We start from the raw sequence: 24,538 nt of genomic DNA on the forward strand, positions 1-24,538 counted from the left end.
TTTCCTTTTCCCTTGAGTGTAAGAGTTGGGTCACAAATTCAACTCATATTCTTCAAGGACATTTCAAAAACCTCTGGTGCTTTTAGTTTTTCAAATTCAACACCAATAAGAACCAAGATTGCAAATGGCAGTCCTGGGCAGGACTGTTTCCTTTGAGTGGTTCAACATTTACAGATTGGGACATTTTACATAAAGATCCAGATTTCTAACTCTTTTGAAAATGGGATGATCAGCTAACCCAGTGTTCCATTCACCCAACAATGAGTTGACACTAAGTACAGCATCTTCCTCTTTTCTGGGCCTGCGCTCGACGGTTTGCTGGAGTCCCCCCTAACTCCCCTCAGCCTCCAGCACTTATTTCTCTTTCCAGGCTGGTCCCTACAGGCATCTGACTTTATGACCTCTGAATTGACCTCCTTGTGAGTGATTTGGAAAAGTAGACACAATCAGGAGCTTCTTTGAAGCTTCAGAAGGGAAAGCAGGAAAGGAACTAGTGGAGAAAATAGAAGGGAGGAGATGAGGCTCTGAATTAGTGATTCAATTAAAAGAGAACCCCTGGGGGGCCTGGGTAGCTAGTTAAGGGTCTGCCTTACAGCCCCTCATGATCTCAGGGTCTTAGAATCCAGCCCCGCATTGGGCTCCCTGCTCAGTGGAGAGCCTGCTTTTCCCTCTCTCTTTGCAGTTCCACCAACTCGTGTTTTCTCTCTCTCTTCAAATAAATAAATAAAATCTTTTTTAAAAATAAAAATTCGGGATCCCTGGGTGGCGCAGCGGTTTGGCGCCTGCCTTTGGCCCAGGGCGCGATCCTGGAGACCTGGGATCGAATCCCACATCGGGCTCCCGGTGCATGGAGCCTGCTTCTCCCTCTGCCTATGTCTCTGCCTCTCTCTCTCTCTCTGTGACTATCATAAATAAATAAAATTTTAAAAAATAAAAATAAATTAAAAATAAAAATTAAAAAGAACGCTTGTTTTATGTGAAATTCCTCAGAGAACAGGATAGATAAATAGTATATTTATTTACACTGTTTCCTGGGGCACGAATTCAGTCACCACCACCCACTAGAATGCTAAGGCAAGGTGATGACTGAATTTGCATTTCAGGAAAAATGAAGTCTGTTATAACTTAGGAGAACATGACTAAAATGGGAGACAGGGCATTAAAATTAAAAATTTAATAGAAAGAAAGAAGGAAGGAAAGACAGAAAACTGAAACAAGAGATAAGGCACTCATTTATCTTCTATGAAAAGGCCAATTGGATATTGATTTTTAAAAATACAATGATTCTTTAATTTTCCATTGATATCACACCACTATTGTGTCCAAAATATTATAAAATGATGTTAGGAGTGTAGAACATAAGAAATTTAATATGAAGTAGGGCAGGCATTTTGTGTATCTGTTTTTTAATATTAATATTAATTTAATTTAATTTAATTTAATGGAATGATTAGAATTTGACAGCAAATTCTGGTTCATTGTTGTGTTCTTAATACCTAGCACAGCACCTGGCATATAGATGGTAATCTGTAAATATTTGCTAAAAGAATGAATGAATAAATGAGGCTGCCAAGAGGACAAAAAAAATGTAAAAACAGAATATGTTCTAAAGATGTTTTTAACTTAAAAGCAACATTCAAAATCTGAAACAGAATCATGAATGACAATCTATGTTCCATTTCTTATTCCTATTGATACATTCCCTGAAGAAATATTGTGGGTTTTTTGGAATAGTTCCTCAAGAAAAGGAACAGCTTATAATTTGATGCTAGGATTTTGTCTGACTTGAGGCATAACACTATGATTCTGGAAATTGAAATTCCCCCAATGAAAACATGGCACTAAAAGACTTCTATTGAGAATTCACAATGACTATAGCAAGCAAGTCAGAAATTATCATACAAAGCTTGTCACACGCCTGCGATGGTGGCATTTCTTAGAACACCTTTGGATTAATCATGAAAACAACTATTCTTTAAGAAGCTCCTGGAAGGAAAAACAAAGCTCATCACATTGAAGTTATTGAAGGGTTTATTTTGTTATGGTGGGTTGTGGTCTTCAGCAGGGTATCAACTTGTCCTGAGACTGAGAATATTTTCAGCCTCTGGCTATAGTCTCAGGGTCTCCTTTAGAATAACTATCAATGTCCTAACATTCAAATACCATTCCACAATCTGGTTTCCCTATTTCGTGCATAAGGTTATGCCAGGATATGCCATGCTCTCTACAGAAGGGGAAAATTGCATAAAGACTTAATGCAACGAGAGTTGACCTGTTAGCACAGTTCCAGAGCACTGTTTATTAGGGTGATTTGTAGTGTTATCTTCCTTCTGAAGACCAGCCCTAAATATTTCCCAGTTCTCTTGAGCACAGGAATAACCATCCAAATCCAGGAAACATCCAATTCTCTCAGATGACAGCAAAGATCTTAGGAGACCCAGATGTTTCCTCGCTGATTACCCCTAGTAAAATCCAGTCAGAACCAACCAATTCAGAAAATGTAGTAAGTGTTCATACTTCTTGTGAAGTATATTCCTTATCTTTTCCCAATTTTTTTTTTCTCCTCGTTTTCTTTAGTGTTTCTTGTTTCCAGGTAGTGATTAGGGGCTATCTGGAGATTCTGTTTGACTGGTTCTGTCACTTTCTCGCTGTATGACCTCCTTGGGCAAGTTACTTGAAATCTCCATGCTTCAATTTCATCTTTAGTAGTAGGTTAATAAACCTATGTGACAATTAAATTAGACTATATGTTATAAAGTTCTTAGCATAATACCTCACACAGACTAAGTGCTACACACACACATAGATGCCTAAAATGCCATGCTGGAAAACCACATGCAATCACACTTTTTTTTAAGTGAAAAAAAAAAAAAAAAACAATAGAAGGAGTTTTTCACTTCAAAAGCATGACTGGGTAAATAAGTAAATTCACAGCCATTCCTATGAAACTTATTATTGAACAAATTCATGGAACACAAACATCTTCAACAATCCTTCCTCAAAAGCTTTAGGTAAAAATCCATTTCTGAGTTTTAGGGGAATGAGTTTTTCCACATAAATTAATTTTCTTTGTTTTTTTAAGATTTATTTATTTATTTTAGGGGGGAGGGGCAGAAGGGGAAGAAGAGGGAGAGAGAGAATCTCAAACAGTCTCCCTGCTGAGCACAGAAAGTCCCACGCAGGGGGCTCCATCCTGCAACCTTGAGATCATGACCTGAGCTGAAATCAAGAGTCAACTGCTTAACCAATTGAATCACCCAGGCACCCCACAAATTAATTTTCTTAGTAAACAAAACTAGGGGCACCTAGGTGGCTCAGTGGTTGAGCATCTGCCTTTGGCTCAGGTCGTGATCCTGGGGTCCTGGGATTGAGTTCCATATCAGGGTCCCCATAGGCAGCCTGCTTTTCCCTTTGCCTGTGACTCTGCCTCTCTGTGTGTCTCTCATGAAAAAATAAATGAAATCTTTAAAAGTAAAAAAAGTAAACAAAACTAGTCCCTTAAGTACAACTCCTGTAAAAGTTTTGACCACTGTTACATTAATAGAGATCTTTTGAACTATGTCACTTTTGTCCCTGTTTTATTAAACAGATTATAATGAACACAGTTTAACAATTTCTTGAAGCTATAGGATTATACCTTATAGAACCACATACCTGGCATCTTGGGAGTAGGCTGGGTATGGCCCACTAGTACCAGAGAAGGGAAAAGAACCAGTCTTGAACATATCCACTGGGATATGGATTGGAACTTGAGGATTGGAACTTGGGGATACTGACATGTTAACAAGTGTTCAAAATATTTCAAGATATCAGGCCATAGTTCATAAAAGCAGTTGTCAGTGGATGGCCTGAGGCAGCAGTTGAATACACAGCCAAGTTGACACAGAGTTAAGTTGACACAAAATCAAACAACTCAGAGGGACATAGTTCTTTGGGATTCAGACCAGAAGACTGGAAGGGGTCACTGGAAGATTTGTCCAAATACTGCCAGGTTCTATAACCTGTGTACAGGGCAGGGCTGCAACCTAAAAGTAATAACTATGCTGGGCAAGCAACTGGAAGATAAATTGTGGAACAGAGACCACAGCAGAGGCTTAATTATAAGAGTAGGGACACATGAAGAGAGGTAAAGTCTAGCATATTGTCAGGGTAAAACAAGTACAAGGATGACTTGACCCTAAGTCATAGACTGTGGGGCCAGAATTGGTTAACAATCTTTCTCAGGTAAGGAGATGTTGAGTAATTTGCCCAAGGTCATGCTATAAAGGTGCACAGTCAGAATTATACCACGGGCTCTCTGAGTCCCTACATATTTCTGCTGCTTTGCTTGGTTCACTTTAAAGTAAAACAAAGGTTATGCTATTCTGGAAAACAGAAATGACTGAATTTGTTTTTCTGATTCTAAGGAAAATTCCAAATGTAACATTCTAGAGTCACATAACTTATAATTTTTGAGGGAACAAGAGTGAGTTGCCCCTTTGTTTATAAGAAAAATATATCGATGATACGGAATGGCATGCGACATGTGTACCTTAAGAGCTAACTCTTTTGAATTCCTACAACCTAAAATTAAACTTTTCAAAAGGAGCCTGTGTATTCCTATGAAAATAGCACAATTCAGTTAGATTTGAAATTAAATACTAGCTTCAAATTTGGTACCCTAAAACTACATTAGCATAAGTGTTTGTGGATGTTAAGATATTTACCCATTAAAAAATTCTAAATTCACATATTCAACATTTGGTTGAATAGGCTAAAAGTAGTTCAAAGGAACAAAATTTTCTTGATATGAAAAATAGAATGTTATTAAGAATTAATGATCTTTCAGGGTTCTTATTTTAAGTTCTCCTTAGGGGATTATTATTTTATTGCCTATATTACCAGGAATACATATCTCTTTTTTGGATTCAGATCTTTTTAACTTTATGCTCCCTAGTATTGCCTTCCTGAGATTCAGATCTAAAGGAGGCTAGTAGCCCTACATTCCAATCCTGCATTTCCTTTTTCCAAAAGGGTATTTCCTCTTGATTGCTCCACCTAAAGCTCTAAAAATGTCAGTTCTGGATTGTGAACAATGGTGGTGCTTTACAACAAAAATGGGTTTAAAAAAATCAAACAGGTAAGGGAAGTTGGAGGTGGCTCTCTGCTAGGCAGTGGGTGAGCAGGCATGGAAACACAGAAGTTGAAAAGCACTCAGAAACCAAAGGACAAGACATATCAGTACACAAGAACCAAAGACAGGCAGAAATCAGAGTGCGCCAGAAATCAGGCAAGGACATCAAATTGACCAGAAATTCCAAAAGAATGCTTTAAGAGACCAGGAATGCCAAAAGCCAGGCAGATAGGAACCCAGGATGCAAAAGCAGGAGTGCCTGGGTGACTTGGTTAAGCCTCTGCCTTTGGCTTAGGTCATGGTCCCAGGGCCCTAGGATTGAGACCCCCACCCCCACCCAAGCACTGAGCTCCATGATCAGCAGGGAGCCTGCTTCTCCCTCTGCCCCTCCCCCTGCTTGTGCTCTCTCCTCTGCCTGTCAAATAAATACATAAAATCTTAAAAAAAAAAAAAAAAAAAAAAAGAATGCAAGAGTACATCCTCTACAAGAGGTCTGGATGACAGAGCCAAATACCTAGGTAAAGAAGTCTATAAGGAAACCTTGATTCTTGGGCCAAATGGTATCCAGCTTGGTACTATCAGGAGAAGTAGGGGAAAAGGAAATTAGTTGCTCAGGGAATATGGAATTGGGCCAACCAGAGCAGGTCCTCCTTTTTTTCCTTTTATTAACAAAAGATTTGACTGACTAAATACCTGGCTAATTTTCTTCACTTTGGGACACTTTTATCCAAATATGAATTCACAGCACTCTTGCTCTCTTCCTAAGGTGATGTGGCATTCTTAATCAGTTCTCACAGATGCTGTACTGATTCAAGTCTTGGCAAGAGATTTACAGCATCTCAGGACAAGTTGAGAACTGAAAATAGATTCTGTCCACTGACTCAGCAGGATTGTAGTACTTTGCTTCTTAATAATCCTACACCAAGTTAGAACTCGTGTCTAGGACATCCTATTCCATCCCAGTGTGGGTCTGACTTTGTTCCAAAGGTAGTTTTGTTATTAAAACAGAAGCATTGACAGCTGGTACCATGTTATATTCCCCTTCTTTACAGAATGCTAGCCAAGTTCTACAGATATGAAAGTCTGGTGACATTTCCCTTCTCTTCATAAAGTATGGGTCTTGCAGAACCCACTCCCTGTCAGGGCCAATTGGGGAAACAGAATCTTTTATCTTTATTGGCAGAAGGGTTTATCTATTTCATTTCCTTCTTTTAAGCTGGGGGACCATCCCCCCTCATTTGTGGTTTCGCTTCCCACAGTTTCAGTTACCCACGGTCAACCACAGTCCAGAAACAATCTTTCTTCTGACATATTCTCAGAAGATTAATAGTAGCCTAATACTACATCACCGTGCCTGTATTATTCATCTTTCTTCATCTCATAACACAGACATTGGATTATCTCACAACATCATAAGTAGGGTGAGTATAGCACAATAAGATACTTTGAGAGAGAGAGACCACATACATATAACTTTTTTTACAATATATTGTTATAATTGTTCTATTTTATTATTGTTGTTAATATCTTACTGTGCCTCACTGATATATTAAACTTTATTATAGGTGGATGTGCATAGGAAAAACATAGTATATATAGGATTTGGTACTATCTGTGGTATCCACTGGGGTCTTGGAATAAATGCCCAGCAGATAAGGGACAGAGGAAATGCTTTGACAGATAACTGACTTTCTGGTCATGCCTTACCTGAGGGGGGTTGATAGCAGAAGTTGAGGGCATTTCCTCAGAAGATAGGATTTTTTTTTCTTTTTTTTACATTAGCTTCATGGAATGAGAACTAGTGGATCCAGTTTTTCCTTTCCCTTCTCATTGTCAAAACAAGGTCTGACAGGCAACTCTGGAACTGATCTAGTCTTGTTGAGGTCCCTGTGGTGAGTGATATTTTTGTGAGTTTGGATCAGACAGAGTTTGAATTCCAGCTCTATAATTTTCTAGCTCTATGTTTTTGAATACGTTACCTAATCTCTCTGGTCACTAGTGTTCTCATCTCTGAAAGATTAAAAATGATACTTAAGCCATAGGCTTCTTGTGTAGATTAAACAAAATAACATAGCTGGAAGTGTCTTGCATATTGTAAGTTTTCTGTGAAGATTAACAAAACTGTAAGTTTTGGTACCTGAATAGGGGGTGGGATGTATACTGTTCTCTCTTGGCTATCCATCACAAGCCTATTTACATGTGATATTGTTCTTTCACAGTGTATAATTTGATTAAAAGACAAAAAACAAAAAAACTCCCCAAGGGCCTTTAAAAAAAATAGATGGCTCTTCTCTTGGGTAAATGGAAATTTCCGTATGTTGGCCCCTAGAGAAAGTTTAGCTGTAAATCCCCCCGTAACTTTAACTGTAGCTTGGTAGGTAGCTTAGCATCACCATGCACTTAAGAATCAGTGTTCTACAGCCAAGAAAACAGGTGTAGAAAAGTTGGATCATTTATCATAGCTTACACAGTTAGTCATTATTTAAAACGGTTCAGCGGTTTAGTAGGCTACACTTGCATACTGCCATAGGCCTCAGCTCACACCACTGTCCCACATATGTTTGCATTTAGCCACAGGGTTCTTCTTTCAGTTCCTCCATTCCACTGTGCTCTCTCCTGCTACATGGCTTATGCACATTCTGTTTTCACTTCCCCAAATGCTTCTTGCCTCTCCTTATCCTCTTCCCAAACTCCTAGTTGTCTTGCAGATACCAAGTCAAACAAGTCTTTCCAGACTCCCAAGACAAGTTCTGATCCCACATCACATGCTCCCCAAACCTGTTCATGATCTGTAATTACATTACAGGTGGGATTAATATGATTAGTGTCTTTTTTCACTTCTAGATTATAAATTCTTTGAGGGCATGTCTGTTTTTCGCTTACCATTGTATCTACAGAACTTAACTGCATGCCTGGGATGTAGTAAACTAGTAATAAATTTTTAGATAAATGAATAAATTAGCTGAGTCTGGAGCTCAAGTCTTATGACTTTTTTTTTCACTAACCAAAACACAATAGCTTGATCTAGACAATATTGACTTCATAGGGAGGGGTCTGCAACACTCATGATTACTCTAGAATTGTGACAACAGGGTCTGATGTTAATGTTGAGGACACTGGCATTAAGATGATATAACCAGAAACCTTGTAGAAGACTTTGGAATCCTAGTTTGAATCACGAGAGGTTTAGCAAATTACATGCTCCAAAGCGAAAGTGGATCCCTCAACCTTTATTCAAAAAAAAAAAAAAAAAAAGGAGGGAGGGGAGCTTTAGAATCTTTTATAGAAATACATAAAATATAACAAAAATATACTAACATAAATGAGGAAAGGGATCAAAGGAAAAGTTAAGAGGTAGAAAAATATAATATCTAGAGTGTAAAATTAAAGTAATATAATATATAATATAGTATAATATATAATATCCAGGTACTAAAATTCATCTCTGAACTTCCATATAGGTGCTGAAAAACACACAAATTTGGCTTAGTGTTTCCTAGTGGCCAAGGGAAAACAAAGTTACTATAAGATTTACAGTGTGAATAGCATAAGATAAAAAGAAGACTAGATGCTCAGGAAGAAACACAGCTTTTTCTATATTGTTGTGATGTCTAGACAATGTTCACAGTAACAATCCTACAGTTTATGTAATGATAGTTGTAGTTGTTTCTTAAAACACCTCTCTGTTCGCTCAAGGCAAAATGACAAAATGTAGGTCAGAAAAAGGCCATGTCGTGAGGGTAAGGGGTGTTGAGACAATGTAGGCCAAGAAATCTCTCAAAGGATCTACCTCCAAATCTGCAAAATTTAGAACATCTAGAGAAGGGGTCCATTTCCATTAGGCCAAACTCCCTGAACATGATTTTTACAACTAAACTTTTGTGAATAATTCAACACCAAGCAATTCAAGGTTATATTTTCTGAGAAGACTCTGAAGTGTAGAAGTTCCATGGTGTAATTAAGCATAATCAACATAGAATTGATACCTTTTATGGAAGGAAAACCTCTAACCATTATGCCAAAATAGAAAGCCACCAAACTTTTGCATGGAGGTATACTAGAAAATGCAGGACCAAGATTTTTCTCAGACTTTATTTTGGGTCCATTTCAAAGCACACACCCAACAGGCATACAGCATTAATTCACATCAGGAAAAAAAAAAAACTTTAATTATGAAAGTATAGGCACTTGTGAAATATTCAAAAGACACAGAAAGCATTCCTACCCTCATCCTCTCTATTCTCCCTACCCCTGGGTAACCATGGAGGGTTTCTTGTGTCTCCTTCCAGAACTTTGTCTATGTACAATCTTAAGAAAAGTCCCCAGGGGAACTAGAGGGTATTCCTATGTCCCTAACAGTGTTATATGATGATTCTCTCTCCTTTTTTTTTCATGGAGAAAGCAGGTAAGATGAACAGGCTATAACTGTTATCTCTTATTCTTAAGCAAGATACTCCAAGATCTCTGTGGTCTTTCCAAAAAGATAAGACTCATATCTACAATAAAGGAAAATTTATAATGCACTCATGAAAACCCTGCTTTAAGCTTCTTAGTATAAAAAAAAAAAACAAACAAAAAAAACCAAAACAAAACAACAACAAAAAAACAATGCTTGCTTTTTATGTTTCTACAAAAGACTGAGGAGAAATCTGTCAGTCACTCAGTCACTTAGGGTCTCAAGTAAGAGGCCAGACTCACCATCACCATGGATTCACAACTTCTGCCCTGAGGAAATTAATAGAAGTCATCAGAACATCTTCCTGTTTTGGAACATTTACTTGCTTGGTTTGGCAGAGGTCTGGCAGGGGAAGAGGACATCACTCCTGTTGCTGATCCTCATTGGCTAGTGAGCAGAACTCACTCTGGGGCAGTCCCTTTCAGATCATTAAGCAAGTTCACCTTTAGGCAAATGGGCAAGGATAGTATGGCTGTTATCAGGCTGTTGCCTGGTCAAATTACAAAACATCATACACATGTACACAGACAGACAGACAAACACACATACTTCTCATTTGCAGAATAAAACAAAACAAAACCTCTTTTACAACTCTCAGTATCCTTTGATTTTTGTCTCATTGTGATTTTTTTTTTTTTTTTTTAATGAAAATAGAGGGCACCTGGGTGGCTCAGTGGGTTAAGCTTCTGCCTTCGGCTCAGGTCATGATCCCAGGGTCCTGGATCTAAGGTTCTGGAATCTAGTTCCACATGTGGCTCCTTGCCCAGCAGGGAATCTTCCTCTCCCTCTACCCCTTCCCCTAGTTCATGCACGCACTCTCTCATTCTCACTCTCAAAAAAAAAAAAAAAAAAAAAGGAATATAAGGTCCTAGTCAGAGAGATAATCCCAAATTTTGAAAGACTCTGTACAAGTATATTTTTTAAATAAATGAGATTATATTTTACATACTGTAATTTGCTCTTTTTATTTAAGTGTCTCACCTATATGCTACCACCTAAATTCATCCTATTCTTTATAATGGTTTTATATATATATATATATATATATATATATATATATATATATTTAAGGCCATAACAGCCTTGTTATAAAATTGTTTTAAAATATACCATCAAAATTTTTTTAAATAAAAAAATAAAAAATAAAAAACAAAAAAATAAGATAAAAAAATAAAATATACCATCAGAAAAAATAAATAAAATAAAATAAAATAAAATAAAATAAAATATACCATCAGGGCAGCCCAGGTGGCTCAGCAGTTTAGCACCACCTTCAGCCCAAGGCATGATCCTGGAGACCCCGGATCAAGTCCCACGTCAGGCTCCCCACTTGGAGCCTGATTCTCCCTCTGCCTATGTCTCTGCCTCTCTCTCTCTCCTCTCTGTCTGTGTTTCTCATGAGTAAATAAATAAAATCTTAAAATAAAATAAAATATACCATCACATGAATGTACCATAATGTATTGAAACTTTTCCAATTAATAAACATTTTAGGGAAAAAAAATAAACATTTTAGGGGTGCCTGGGTGGCTCAGTTGGTTAAAGCCCTGACTCCTGATTTCAGTTCAGATCATGATCTCAGGATCATGAGCTCAAGCCCCAGTCAGGCTTGACGCTTACTTAGTGTGGAATCAGCTTAAGATTCTCTCTATTCAAAAAAAAAAAAAAAAAAAGATTCTCTCTATTCCTTTCCCTCTGCCTCTACCCCTGCACAGCTCTCTCTCTCAAATAAATAAATAAATAAATAAATAAATAAATAAATAAAATCTTAAAAAAATAATTTACTTTGACTCAAATTTTCACTTGTTGAAATAACACTTTAATAAATATTCTTATGCTTAGTTTCCTGGCATGCCATTTCCTGAAAATGAAATTTCTGGTCAAACGATACATGCATTTTATTTTATTTTATATTTTAGTTTTATTTATTTATTAGAGAGAGAGAATGAGTGAGAAAGCACAAGTGGGGAGAGTGAGGGGGAGAAACAGACTTCCCACTGGGCAGGATGCCCAACACAAGGCCCTATTCCAGGATCCAGGATCATGACCTGAGTGGAAGGCAGACGCTTAACCAACTGAGCCACCCAGGCACCCCAGGATACATGCATTTTAAATTATGGTTGTTAGTGGAAAATTTTCTCCACAAATGTATCAATTTATACTCTCACAATTGTATACTAAAATATGTTTGCTCAGATATTGAGGAACTATTGAAACTGCCAATCTGCTAAGCAAATGAAAAAGGTATATTCCTTTTGCTTTAATAATTATTTCCCTAGTTAGAAGTGAGAGTGTGCATCTTTTTATATGTTTTCTAATCATTTATATTTCTTATGTGAATTACTTCAAAGATAGTGCTTATTCTTGAGTGAAACTGACCCCTTAGAAGGCTTCTTAAAGGCTAAATTGGTTCCTTAGGGTTGTCTTTGGTTAACAGTTATGCTGCAGAAGGTACATTGTCTCAGATAACATAAATGAGGGGTGAGCAATGTAGCCAAGGGGGCCTCAAATGTGGCTGCAGCAGTGATTTGGACATCTTCAGAACCCTTCTTTTGGTCTTCACTGCCCTTTGCATATTGGCTTTCCTGAGGATGGTCCCATAACTGCCAGGCGCTCTCAAGTTCCCAACTCCCATATTTGTCACATTCATTGGCCCAGCTGAGATCATGTGCCCATCCATCTCTGTGACCAATGAGATGTTAAAATGACCGGTAGCCCTCACTAAACACATGCTTTGTAAGAGAGCAGAAGAAATTTCCAAAAAATAAGTGGATATGGCAAGGACTATTTAGATGTCTCTCAATATCCTTGTTCTCCTTTTATCTCTGACTTTTATCTGGGCACATGGCAGCTCAGAATGAAGACAGTATTTCTTAGTTCTCCCCATTGTGTGCAACTAAGTTCTAGCCAGTGGAATCTAAGTAAAAGAGTATATGCAACTTCTAGGAAGAGTTCTTAATAGAAGGGGCATGCTTCTTTCTTCCTTCTTGCTACCTGGAATGGAAATGTTTTAGTTGGACCTAGAATAGCTAGGATCATGAAATGGAAGCTGTAGCGACAAATTAGAAGGAGAAGGAATCTGGGTCCCTGGTGATAATGGAAACATACCAGCTCTGAGCTGTCCAAATTTATGAAAAGAGAAAGCAAAACTCTAGCTTGTTTTAGCTCCTAACATTTTGCATTTGTTGTCACTTTCAGCCAAAACTAATTCTGGTGAAGAAGGTGCTATTTTACCAGAGGAAGGGAATATTGCTGGGGGAAAAGAAAAAAATAAATGTCCACTGCAAAGATCTGGTTGTTAATTTTTAAAAACTTCACATTAGCTATCCATAAGACTAATGTCCTCACTTCCTTCAAGTCTTACTAAAAATCACTTTCACAATTTTTAAATACCTTTATGGGGTATAATTGATATAGAGTAAACTGCATATACTTGAAGTGTACAATTTGGTAAGTTTTGATATATATATACACCTATGCAGCAACCGCCGTAGTCAAGATAGGGAAAGTATTCATCACCTAAACAAGTTTTCATATACCCCTGTACCCCTCCCTTGACACTCTCTAACCAGGTAACCACCAATCTATACTCTGTCACCATAGATCAGTTTGTGTTGTCTAGAGTTTTAATAATACCGTATGTACTCATTTTGCTTTTTAAAATTTTATTTTGGTCTGAATTCTTTCACTTACAGTAATTATTTTGAGATTCATTCATGCTGATGTATCAGTAGTTCATTGTATTCTATTCTGAGTAGTACACCGTTATATGGCTATACCACAATTTGTTTATCCACTCACCCATTAACAGACATTTGGGTTACTTCCAATTTTTGGCTATTACAAATAAATCTTCTATGAACACTCATGTACAAGTATTTGTGTAAGCATATGTTGACTTTCCTCTTGGGTAAATACCTAGGAGTTTGGCTGGGTCATGTAATAGTATATATTTAACTTTTTAAAAGACTTCCAAACTTATGATATTATTTTATAGTTCCATCGGCAGAGTATGAAGTTTCAGTTTCTCCACATCATTGCCAATACTCCATATTGTCTATTTTTTTTATTATAGTGTCTGTATAGTGTATCTCATTGTGGTTTTTAATTTACATTTTCCTAATGACTAACAATATTGGGCATCTTTCCATGTGCTTATTTGCCAAAGTATTTCATATTTTTGATACTATTATAAAAGTCATTTAAAAATTTAGATTCTAAAACATAAATAAATAAATAATAATAAATAAATAATAAATAAAAATAAAAATTTAGATTCTAGTTGTTTGTTGGAAACATGGAAGAGTAAAGTAGATTTTTGCAGATTAATATTGTATGCTGAGACCTTACTAAACTCATTTATTCTAGTAGATTTTTGGAGATTCTATCAGATTTTATACATAGGTAATTATTTCACCTGTGAATAAAGATACTCTTTTTGATCTGGATGTGTTTTATTTCTCCTTTGACCTATTGCTCTGGCTAGAACTTTTAGTACAATGTTAGATAGAAGTGGTGAGAATGAAAATCATTGGCTTGTTTCTAATGTTAGGGGGAAACACTCTATATTTAACCCTAAGTTTGATATTAGCTATAGGTTTGTTTTGTTTTAAAGATTTATTTATTTATTTGAGAGAGACAGGGAAAGAGAGAGAGAGAGAAACAGAGACAGAGACAGAGAGAATGAGCAGGAGGGGCAGAGGGTGAGGGAAAGATAATCCCAAGCAAACTCTGCCCAAAGCCTGACACAGGGCTTGAATTTACAGCCCTAAGATCATGACCTGAGCCAAAACCAAGAGCCAGGCAGTTAACCAACTGTACCACCCAGGTGCCCCTACAGGTTTTTGATGTATGCTGTTATCAGGTTGAGGAAGTTCTCATCTAATCTTAGTTTGCTGAGAGTTTTATTGGAAATGGATGCTAGATTTTGTTCAATTTTTTTCCTCCACATATTGAGGTAGTCTTATAGCTTTTCTTTTTCTGTTCATTAATTTGATAAATTACATTGATTGATTTTTCAAATGTTAAACCACCCTTGCATTCCTGGGATGAATCCAATTTAGCTATACTCTATTATCCCATTTATATATTGTTGGATTTGACTTGGTAAAAGTATTTTTAGAATTTTTGCACTATGTTCACAGGGGACAGTGGTCTGAAGTTTTCTTTTCTTGCAATGTCTGTCTAGTTTTGGTATCAGGATAATAATATTAGCCTTATATAATGAGTTGGGGGAAACTCTCTACTTTTCAATTTTCTGAGAGAGTTTATGCAGAATTGGTATTCTTTCTTTCTTTCCTATATTAGTTATAATGTGCCAGTGAAGCAATTTGGGCCTGGAGTTTTCTTTGTAGAAAGGTTCGTAACTACAAATTCAATTTTTTAAAAGAGTAAATTTAGTAATTGAGTAAATTTTAGTAGTCTGTGTTCTTCAAGGAATTTGTCTATTTCATCTAAGCTGTTGAAATTATAGGTACAATGTTATTCATAATATTCCCTTATTACCTTCTTAATAGCTATAGAATTAGTGATATCACTTGATACTGATAAATTTGCTATTAGTAATTTGCATATTCTCTTTTTTTCTTGACCAATCTGGCTAGAAATTTATTAATTTATAAATTTTATTGATTGTCTTAAAGAATCAGCTTTTGGTTTCATTGATTTTTTTCTCTGTTATCTATTTTTTTTTTAATTTTTATGATAGTCACAGAAAGAGAGAGAGAGGCAGAGACACAAACAGAAGGAGAAGCAGGCTCCATGTACCGGGAGCCCGACGTGGGATTCGATCCCAAGGCTCCAGGATCGCGCCCTGGGCCAAAGGCAGGCGCCAAACCGCTGCGCCACCCAGGGATCCCTGTTATCTATTTTATTAATTTCTATCTTATCTTCACTATTTCCTTTCTATTTACTCTGAGTTTAATTTGCTCTTCATTTTCTAGTTCCCTTATTTTTTTCTTCAAGATTTTATTTATTTATTCATGAGAGACACAGAGAGATGCAGAGACATAGGCAAAGGGAGAAACAGGCTCCCTGTGAGGAGCCTGATGGAGGACTCAATCCCCAGACCAGGATCATGCCCTGAGCCAAAGGCAAATGCTCAACTGCTAAGCCACCAGGGATCCATTTCCTAATTTCTTAAGGTAATTTTTTAAATTTCAAAAGCATTTTGAATCTGCTTTTTTTGTTATTATTTCCGGCAGAAGAATAAATCTAGTTCCTGTATCCAATGAAGCCTGGAAACAGAAGTGAGATATAGTTAATAGTAATCAGCTCTTCATCAAACTTTTATTCATCACTGAACCCAAATTTTTCCTTCCATACTTTTTAGGCCTGCAGATTCCAAATATCCCATTTCATACATTACTCCTGAATACTTCTGTAAATTGATTTTTTATTTGTTTTACATTTATTTCTTTGAACAAAATTAAAATACAATTAACTGTCCTTCCTGAGTGAAAAGCCTACGCTTTTTATATTCTGTGGCCTTTCATTGCATTTTATGGCTCAAAGTTCAACACATTTCTGGAGTTTGAGGAAAATAACAGCATGTTTGGCAATCTAAGGGTGCTTTTTTAAATTTCAAGGATCTAATGACACCTCAGGGTTATCCACATGTGCTCAAGAAAAGGAATAAATGATGGTTTTATTACCAGGAACAGAATAAGTGTATATGGTATGTAGGCTTTTGAATACTCTGCTAGGTTTGAACTCAGCAATTTGGCATTATTCTCTGACAATAGCCTTAAGATTGAGAGGAAACTAATGGGGTGGGTGGATCCTGCTACATAGGGAAGTCTTTCCAAAGTTGTATTTTGTGGTTTTAAAATATGTCCACAAATTCTTTGCTATGCTCTTCTACAAGAGTCTTCCCTTAACTATGGGTTAGACTAAGTGACTGCATCTAACAAACTGAATATGCCATATTTGATGTGTTGATTCCAGGACAAGGCTTTAAAAGACATTGCAACTGCAGCTTCTGCCTAGGTTACTCTCTCTTGAATTACTCATTCTGGCTACCATGTTGTGAGGAAAGGTACAGACAATGAGGAACTGAGCCAACAGCCATGCAAGTGAGTCATCTTGGAAGCAGATCCTCGGCATCGTTCAAGGCTTGAAATGACGGCATTGCCAGATGACATATGGACTGCAGCGTCATAAGAGATCCACCCTGCTGAGCTGTTCCTGGATCTGACCTTTAGGAACTGTGTAAGATAATAAATACTGCTTTAACTGCTAATTTTGGGATAATTTGTTATATTATCTGTACAACAGATTCACTTTAGAATAGAACTTTCTGGGACTTGAGATAAATATTAGTAGGCTTCTAGAACTCAGGAGGTACCAGGTAAATAAATTTCTTTGTCAAATTCTATAGGAAACACTCAGACACTGATAGAAAAAACAACAATGATAGATTTAGAGGGTTCAGGACGATGGAAGACATATGTTTCAGTGATGCAGTTTCTGTGGCAAGAAGTTGCAGAGAAGTGGTTCTGAAAGCACCAGAAGATTTTTATGATGATAAAAGAGCCACACAGGTTTTAGAGAGTTCAAAAGAGAAAAGGCAAAGACTCTAGAGCTCAGAAGTTAAAAGGGCTACTTTCTGAAGCAATGAAAAGAGTTTTTGTTACACTTTCCCCTTTAACTTAACAGTAACACTTTTAAAAACTAAAAAACAAACAAAAAAACAAGTAAGCAAAAAAAATAATAAAATAAAAAAAATATATAACAGTGATTATTTCTATAATCAAATACCTTGTCAGGCTCCTGGCATGGAGCCTGCTTCTCCCTCTGCCAATGTCTCTGCCTCTCTCTCTCTTTCTATCATGAAAAAATAAATAAAATTAAAAAAAAAAAAAAGAGGGATGCCTGGGTGGCTCAGAGGTTGAGCATCTGCCTTTGGCTCAGGGCATAATCCCGGGGTTCTGGGATCGAGTCCCACATCAAGCTCTATGCATGGATCCTGTTTCTCCTCCCTCTTCCTGTGTCTCTGCCTCTCTGTTCGTGTCTCTCATGAATAAATAAATAAAATATTTTTTATAAAAAGATAAATAAATAAATAAATGTAGACCAGTGGACAAAGTTGGTACTTCATTTGCCATTTTGACATTTTTGGAGGCTGGCAGCATCTTGACAGTATGGTATGTGATAAGATCAATTGGACCCATAGTAGTCATGGGTCTGCACCTTTGCTCCAAAACAGGCCCCCTTGTCAGATATTACACTTTTATAAGCTTCTGGTGGAGACTCTCTTAGAAAGGCAAACTCATACCTGGAATTTGTATTATCCTTATAAGAGTGAACCACTAGCTCTTTCAGAATAGTTCCAGGGTGCTTGGGTGGCTGTCAGTTAAGCATTTGCCTTTAGCTCAAGTCATGACCTTGGGCTCCTGGGATTGAGCCCTGCACTGGGCTCCCTGTTCACCAGGAAGTCTGCTACTCTGTCTACCTCTCCCTCTGCCTCCCACCCCTACTCATGCTCTCTCTCAGAAAGAAAGAAAAAGAAAGAAAGAAAGAAAGAAAGAGAAAAGAAAAGAAAAGAAAAGAAAAGAAGAAAGAAAAGAAAAAATAATAGGACAGTTCCAATGTCCACCATGATTTCCTAGAAAAAATAATGCTACATTGTAGGCATAATGTTGATCTCTGTTGCTGACAAGTTAGACATTCAGAGACAGTGGTAACTAGATTGGCCTTGCTAAATATGAGTCCATGCTGTTGGGCACATATGTAGCCACCATCTCTACCACATAGTTGTTCCATTTATTTATTTTTTTAAAAGATTTTATTTATTTATTCATGAAAGACAGAGAGAGAGAGGCAGAGACACAGGCAGAGGGAGAAGCAGGCTCCATGCGGGGAGCCTGATGTGGGACTCGATTCTGTGACTCCAGGAGCACGCCCTGGGCTGAAGGCAGACACTAAACCTCTGAGCCACCCAGGGATTCCCTAGTTGTTCCATTTATATGTCCATCATGTCAACTCTGAGATTGCTGTTGATGAGTTCTGGATAATATCAATTGACTGACCCATTTTGTCTACTTTGTTTTTTAGCATCTCGGAGAGAGTGTTTTGCCTCTATCAAAATAATTTGTCTTCTGTAACTTGCCAGGAACTGTTTTGCAAAAGATATATAATCCTCTACTGTGGATAGCATGAACTTTCTCCATAATTTCAGGTGCCAAGTGTTCGCTTTGGCAGCACATATACTAAAATTTCAGGTGCCAGCCTTGTGATCCTCCCACGGCAATTCTCCATAGGCCCCTTACTCCATTTTTTGCCACCATGGGCACCTCCATCACGGTAAGGCCTGCTGGATCATATGACCCAAGAGATAGTGCTAATTGCACCACATTTTGGACCTGCTAAAGTGCCCTTTCTTGCTCCAAGGCCCCTCAAAGCTCGCAGTTTTCCACGTCACCCAGTATACGGGCAAGAACAAGATTCCTAAGTGTGGAATATGTTATTTCCAGAACCCAATGAGATCAATGGGCTCTTTGCTTCTTTCTTTATGGTAGAGTGAAAGATGCTGCAATTTTTCTTTCACTTTGGAGTGGTTATTCGAGAAGCCTGAACCACTGGACTCCTAAAAACTACATTGAAGTAGATGGTCTCTGAATCTACATAGAGTTTATCTCCCAACTCTGGAATATGTGTGTCTTACCAAGGCCTCTAGCCATCTCTACCAGACCTCAGAACACCCAACATGAAGTGAGTTGCTCATCTTAACTGGGAGTTGTCTGCACCACCAAACCATGAATTTGGTAAGCTGAGCATTCCATCATCAAGGGGAAATGGCCTATGTAAAATCAGTTTTAAGTAACCTTTTTTTTTTTTTAAGATTTAAGTATTTTCTGAGACCCAGGTAAGTTGCATAAGCAGATATCTCTCATTCAACCCACACCTGTATTCTTATGGAAAGTTCTCTATGATCAATTGACAAAGGATGAAAAAATTCAAGCCTGGATTACAAATTACAAATTACAAGCCATTAAGTGGCTTTCCACAATATAACGTTACCAGTCAAAACTGCTACAGTTGTCCAAATTAGGTGTGTCATGAAAAGACAGTGAGGAGTGGAAATCCTCCCAGTGGACATAACTGACTAGTACATCTAATGGTCGATTTGCAAAGAAAGAGAAATGGACTGAAATGTAGATCCATATAAATTCAAGGGCAGTGATTTTTTTTTTTTTAAAGATTTTATTCATAGAGGCACACAGAGAGAGAGAGAGGCAGAGACACAGGCAGAGGGAGAAGCAGGCTCCATGCAGGGAGCCCGACGTGGGACTCGATCCCAGGTCTCCAGAATCACGCCCTGGGCTGCACGCGGCGCTAAACCACTGCACCACCAGGGCTGCCCCTCAAGGGCAATGATGAAAGGCTTGGTCACATGTTCAGAAATTTGGAGGGAAAAACAGAACATCAGGGGATTGGTAGCAGGAGGTGTAGGGAAGATGTATATGAATGAATATCTTGGAATGATCCCAGGATGTGGGAATACTTGTGTCCTTTGTGAATGCCCATCAAAGATGATCTGAATAATTGGGTGAACAAGATTATTCATTTTGTGACTCTCAGATTCTTTCTCTAAACTCTTCAGTACTTGCACAATAGACTCAGAAAAATTAATGGTGTTAGGGATGGAGATTATTCAGGATTTAATATGAAGTTCCCTTCAACAAAGCTGGTCTGGCTACTGCCACTGCTGAATGTCAACCTGACCTTGTGCCCTGGATTCCACCTTCCTTGAGCCCTCAATTCCATAGTACATTCAGCAAGAAGAGACTGCCACCTGGTGGCAGATTTATTATATGGCCCCTTCTATTACTATGACTAAGGAATTTGGTAATTTGTCTTCATTGGAATAGAAATTTATTCTGGATAATCTTTCTTGCATACCATATATCTTCCAGAAATACTATACATGTTCTTAGCTAATGTTTAATCAACCACTATGGTATACCATACGACATTGCTTCTGATCCAAGAACTTATTTTACAGTAAAAAAAAATAGTGAGGCTGTGTTTATGGGGTTTACTGGTCTTAACTGGTCCTAAATTCTAAGCAGAGCAGTGTCATTCAAAGTAATCTATTCCATATTAGTGAAGGGCCCACTCCTGGGAAATGGGATAGCAGGAATGAGGTAGAAAAGCAGGCCCTTGGCTTTTAATTGCAGCTCAGAGTAGAAATCTCTCCTACAGAGCCAATATAAGGAAAAAAGCCAGGAGACCGAGCAAGAAGGGATGTAGAAAGGTGATCTGCTTTCTTTTCACCAAGGCTTCTAAGAGGCTCATGTTGAGAGTGTCATTGTAGGATTTAGGGTTGTTTTCAGCTGAGGAGCATCTAAGCCCATTTTTAAGCTTTGATGGGCTCACAGGAAAGAGTGATTCAACCCTGTGAAACCTAGATGCTCATGCAAACAGGACCTTAATTTTCTGGAGGAGTGGAGAAGATATATTCAGAGGAAAAAGGTTAGGAGCACGGGAGTTAATGGTTATAGCATCTCTCTTCTCAACTGCCTCCCACCATGCATGCTTTACTCTGCTACATTCCCACTCTCAGCCTCACCGTTAATATTGCCTGATAAAGAAGTAAGAACAAACCACAGAATAGGCAGGGAAGTAAGCTTTCACTGTTATTGACATGATCATCTAATCTTTCCTGCCTTTGGTGTTCAGTACTATGAAAAAGCAAATATTTTGGGGAGTGATTTGGCTTTAGGTCAGTCATGAGAGCACAGGCTCAAACTGGGCAGGCCAGTGTCCTCTGCCTTAATCTGGAACGGGGCCAGTCCTGACTCCCTCCTTAGCCATTGTGGATTCCAGGAGGTTAGGCTGGCAGCCTAGAGAACTGCATTGTGGATTAAAATCAGTTCAGGTGGAGTGAAGCCTGAGGTGAACCAAAACCCATGACCCTCTGTGAGGAAGTCATAGACTCGGATTTTGCATAATTTCTTTATCCTGCTGTATGATGAACTGGCTAGACTCTTGCATTTTTTACTTGCTTAGCTGCTTCTTATATCCTAGGACTGGGGCAGAAATGGGGGTTTAGGAAGAGCCATGAGATTTCTGTGTAAGGAAGGAGGTGCATATTGGCCTGGTTACTCCATATCTCTGACATTCTGGAAGGATCCAGATGGGTACAAGGATATCAGCCAGCTTAGCCCAGTGACTCCTAGGTCCTATGCCTAGGAGATCCTGCATAGGAAAGCTAAAGAGTTGCTAGTTTTTCAAGGTTCCTGCTCATAGCACATACTTTCTTGCTCTCCCCAGGTGCCTATCATCCAGCAGATCTATCTATATATCATGGGATTATCTACACAGCTGAAATCATTGAGTGTTTTTCCTGAGTCGGGACTCATTTATGATGGCCACTTATTTTCTTTAATGCCAGTCCCTTGATCATTTTATTATTTACTACTAACTCTTTGCCTGGGTTTCTCTCTGCTCCCTGGTTTTTACTTTATGAAATAGCTTTTCTTGACCACGTTTATCCTAATTAATTAACCATTGTTTTTCTGCCATCACCCTTATTGCTTGGAGAAAAGAAGATTATTTCTTTAGAGGCACATTATGCCAAACACTTTTTTGTTGTTGTCGCTTTTTTAGATTTTTTTTTTTGCTTTTATGAAAGAGAATTTTTAATGGATTGATTTCATAAGGCAGTTTTAATTCTGTTTACTATTTATAAGCATGGAATTTATTAATATTCAGAGTTTTCTTTTCCCTATTCCCCTCTCTTTCAAAAAATTAGGCCAGAATAGTTTGCCAAGAAAAAAAAAAAAAGGAGGCCTACTGCAAAAAAACATCACTACTGAGATCTAACTGAAATATTCAGAGTGTTGAATAATGCCATTGACACTGCAGACACCACTGCTTTTCTCATGATTCTAAATCTTGGGATTGAAACATTAGGAGACTCATCCATTGCCAGGAATTTTAATTGCTAGATTGTTCATAAGCCCAGAGAATCCCATTTCTCTTTTTGGTGAGATATTAAATAGAACTTTAGACATTCATACAGCCATATCTTCTTCCTTCACTTTTTTTTCCTACTGGATGGGTTGGAAATAAAGGAGAATGAAAAGTATCCATTTGCCAGACATTATTCTCTTTAACATATGAAGTATCAAATAATCCTAGCAATGACCTGAGTGTCCATATTTGACAAATGAGAAAATTTAAGCTCAGAGTAGTTAGGTAACTTAACCAAATCATACAGCTGTTAGGTTGGCGTTTGAGACCCAAACTCAGATCTACCTAACTTTAAAGCCTGGGCTATTCTACTAGACTTGTTCAGAAAAAGATCTCTTATTAAATAAACTGAGCAATGAGTCAGCAATAAATGTTTATTCAGGTGTCAACAAATACTAGAGGCCAATGTAAAGCAAGGAATTATTTTTTTTTAATAAATTGAGTTTTTATTGGTGTTCAATTTACCAACATACAGAATAACACCCAGTGCTCATCCCGTCAAGTGTCCCCCTCAGTGCCCGTCACCCATTCACCCCCACCCTCCTCCCCTTCCACCACCCCTAGTTCGTTTCCCAGAGTTAGGAGTCTTTATGTTCTGTCTCCCTTTCTGATATTTCCCACACATTTCTTCTCCCTTCCCTTATATTCCCTTTCACTATTATTTATATTCCCCAAATGAATGAGAACATACACGGTTTGTCCTTCTCCGATTGACTTACTTCACTCAGCATAATACCCTCCAGTTCCATCCACGTTGAAGCAAATGGTGGGTATTTGTCGTTTCTAATGGCTGAGTAATATTCCATTGTATACATAAACCACATCTTCTTTATCCATTCATCTTTCAATGGACACCGAGGCTCCTTCCACAGTTTGGCTATTGTGGATATTGCTGCTAGAAACATCGGGGTGCAGGTGTCCCAGCGTTTCATTGCATCTGAATCTTTGGGGTAAATCCCCAACAGTGCAATTGCTGGGTCGTAGGGCAGGTCTATTTTTAACTCTTTGAGGAACCTCCACACAGTTTTCCAGAGTGGCTGCACCAGTTCACATTCCCACCAACAGTGTAAGAGGGTTCCCTTTTCTCCACATCCTCTCCAACATTTGTTGTTTCCTGCCTAAAGCAAGGAATTATTAATTATAAACCAGGCCACTAGAAGTTAGGGTGACATAGGTTTCAGAGATCAGCTTAGAAACTAGAAGTGTAGACATAGATTTATAACAGGCTAGAGAGAGGTGTGTGGGAGAACAAGATCCTATCAAGAGAAATCTGGAGGACATTATGCTAAGTCAAATAAGCCAGAGAAAGACAAATACAGTATGATCTCACATGTAGAATCTAAAAAAAGACTGAACTCAAAAGCTGAGAGTAGAATCAGGGCCTGGTAGGGATGGGAGATAGAAGGAGATTGAGGAGGTGTTAGTCAAAGAATACCAATGAGCATTTATGTAGTACGAAGAAGTCTAGAGATCTAATGTATAGCATGATGACTATACAGTTGACCCTTGAGCAACAGGAGGGTTGGGGGTAGATGCCCCCATGCAGTTGGAAATCTGCATGTAACTTTTTAATTTTTCATTTAAAAAATTTTTAATTGAAATAGAATTGATGTGAAATATTAGTTTCAGGTGTACAACATAATGATTCAACAATTATATACATTAAGATATACTTTGGCAAGTGTATTACAATATTATTGACACATCCCCTGTCCTGTATTTTTCATCTCAGTGACCTATTTAATTTATAACTGGAAGTCTGTACCTCTTAACCCCTTTATCTATTCCCCTATTGGTCCACTCGCCTTCCCTGTGTATAATTTTTGACTCACCCAAACTTACCTACTTATAGCGTACAGTTGAACAGAAGCCTTACAGATAACCTAAACAATCAATTAACTCTTATTTTGTATGTTGCATGTATTATATTCTTACAGCAAAGTAAGCTATAGAAAAGAAAATGTTACTAGGAAAATCATAAGAGAAAATAC

At 37.9% G+C, this 24,538-nt stretch overlaps 1 non-coding gene across 1 annotated transcript; it reads left to right on the top strand.

The window, feature by feature from the left end:
- Window positions 1–1,918: 1,918 nt before the first annotated feature.
- LOC129520340 (small nucleolar RNA SNORD58) lies at window positions 1,919–1,984 on the top strand. The gene has a single exon (XR_008666573.1). It is a non-coding gene; the product is annotated as a small nucleolar RNA SNORD58 (small nucleolar RNA).
- The last annotated feature ends 22,554 nt before the right edge of the window (window positions 1,985–24,538 follow it).

This window comes from Nyctereutes procyonoides, unplaced genomic scaffold (genome assembly GCF_905146905.1).
Source record: "Nyctereutes procyonoides isolate TBG_1078 unplaced genomic scaffold, NYPRO_anot_genome, whole genome shotgun sequence".
Classification (NCBI taxonomy): Eukaryota; Metazoa; Chordata; class Mammalia; order Carnivora; family Canidae; genus Nyctereutes; species Nyctereutes procyonoides.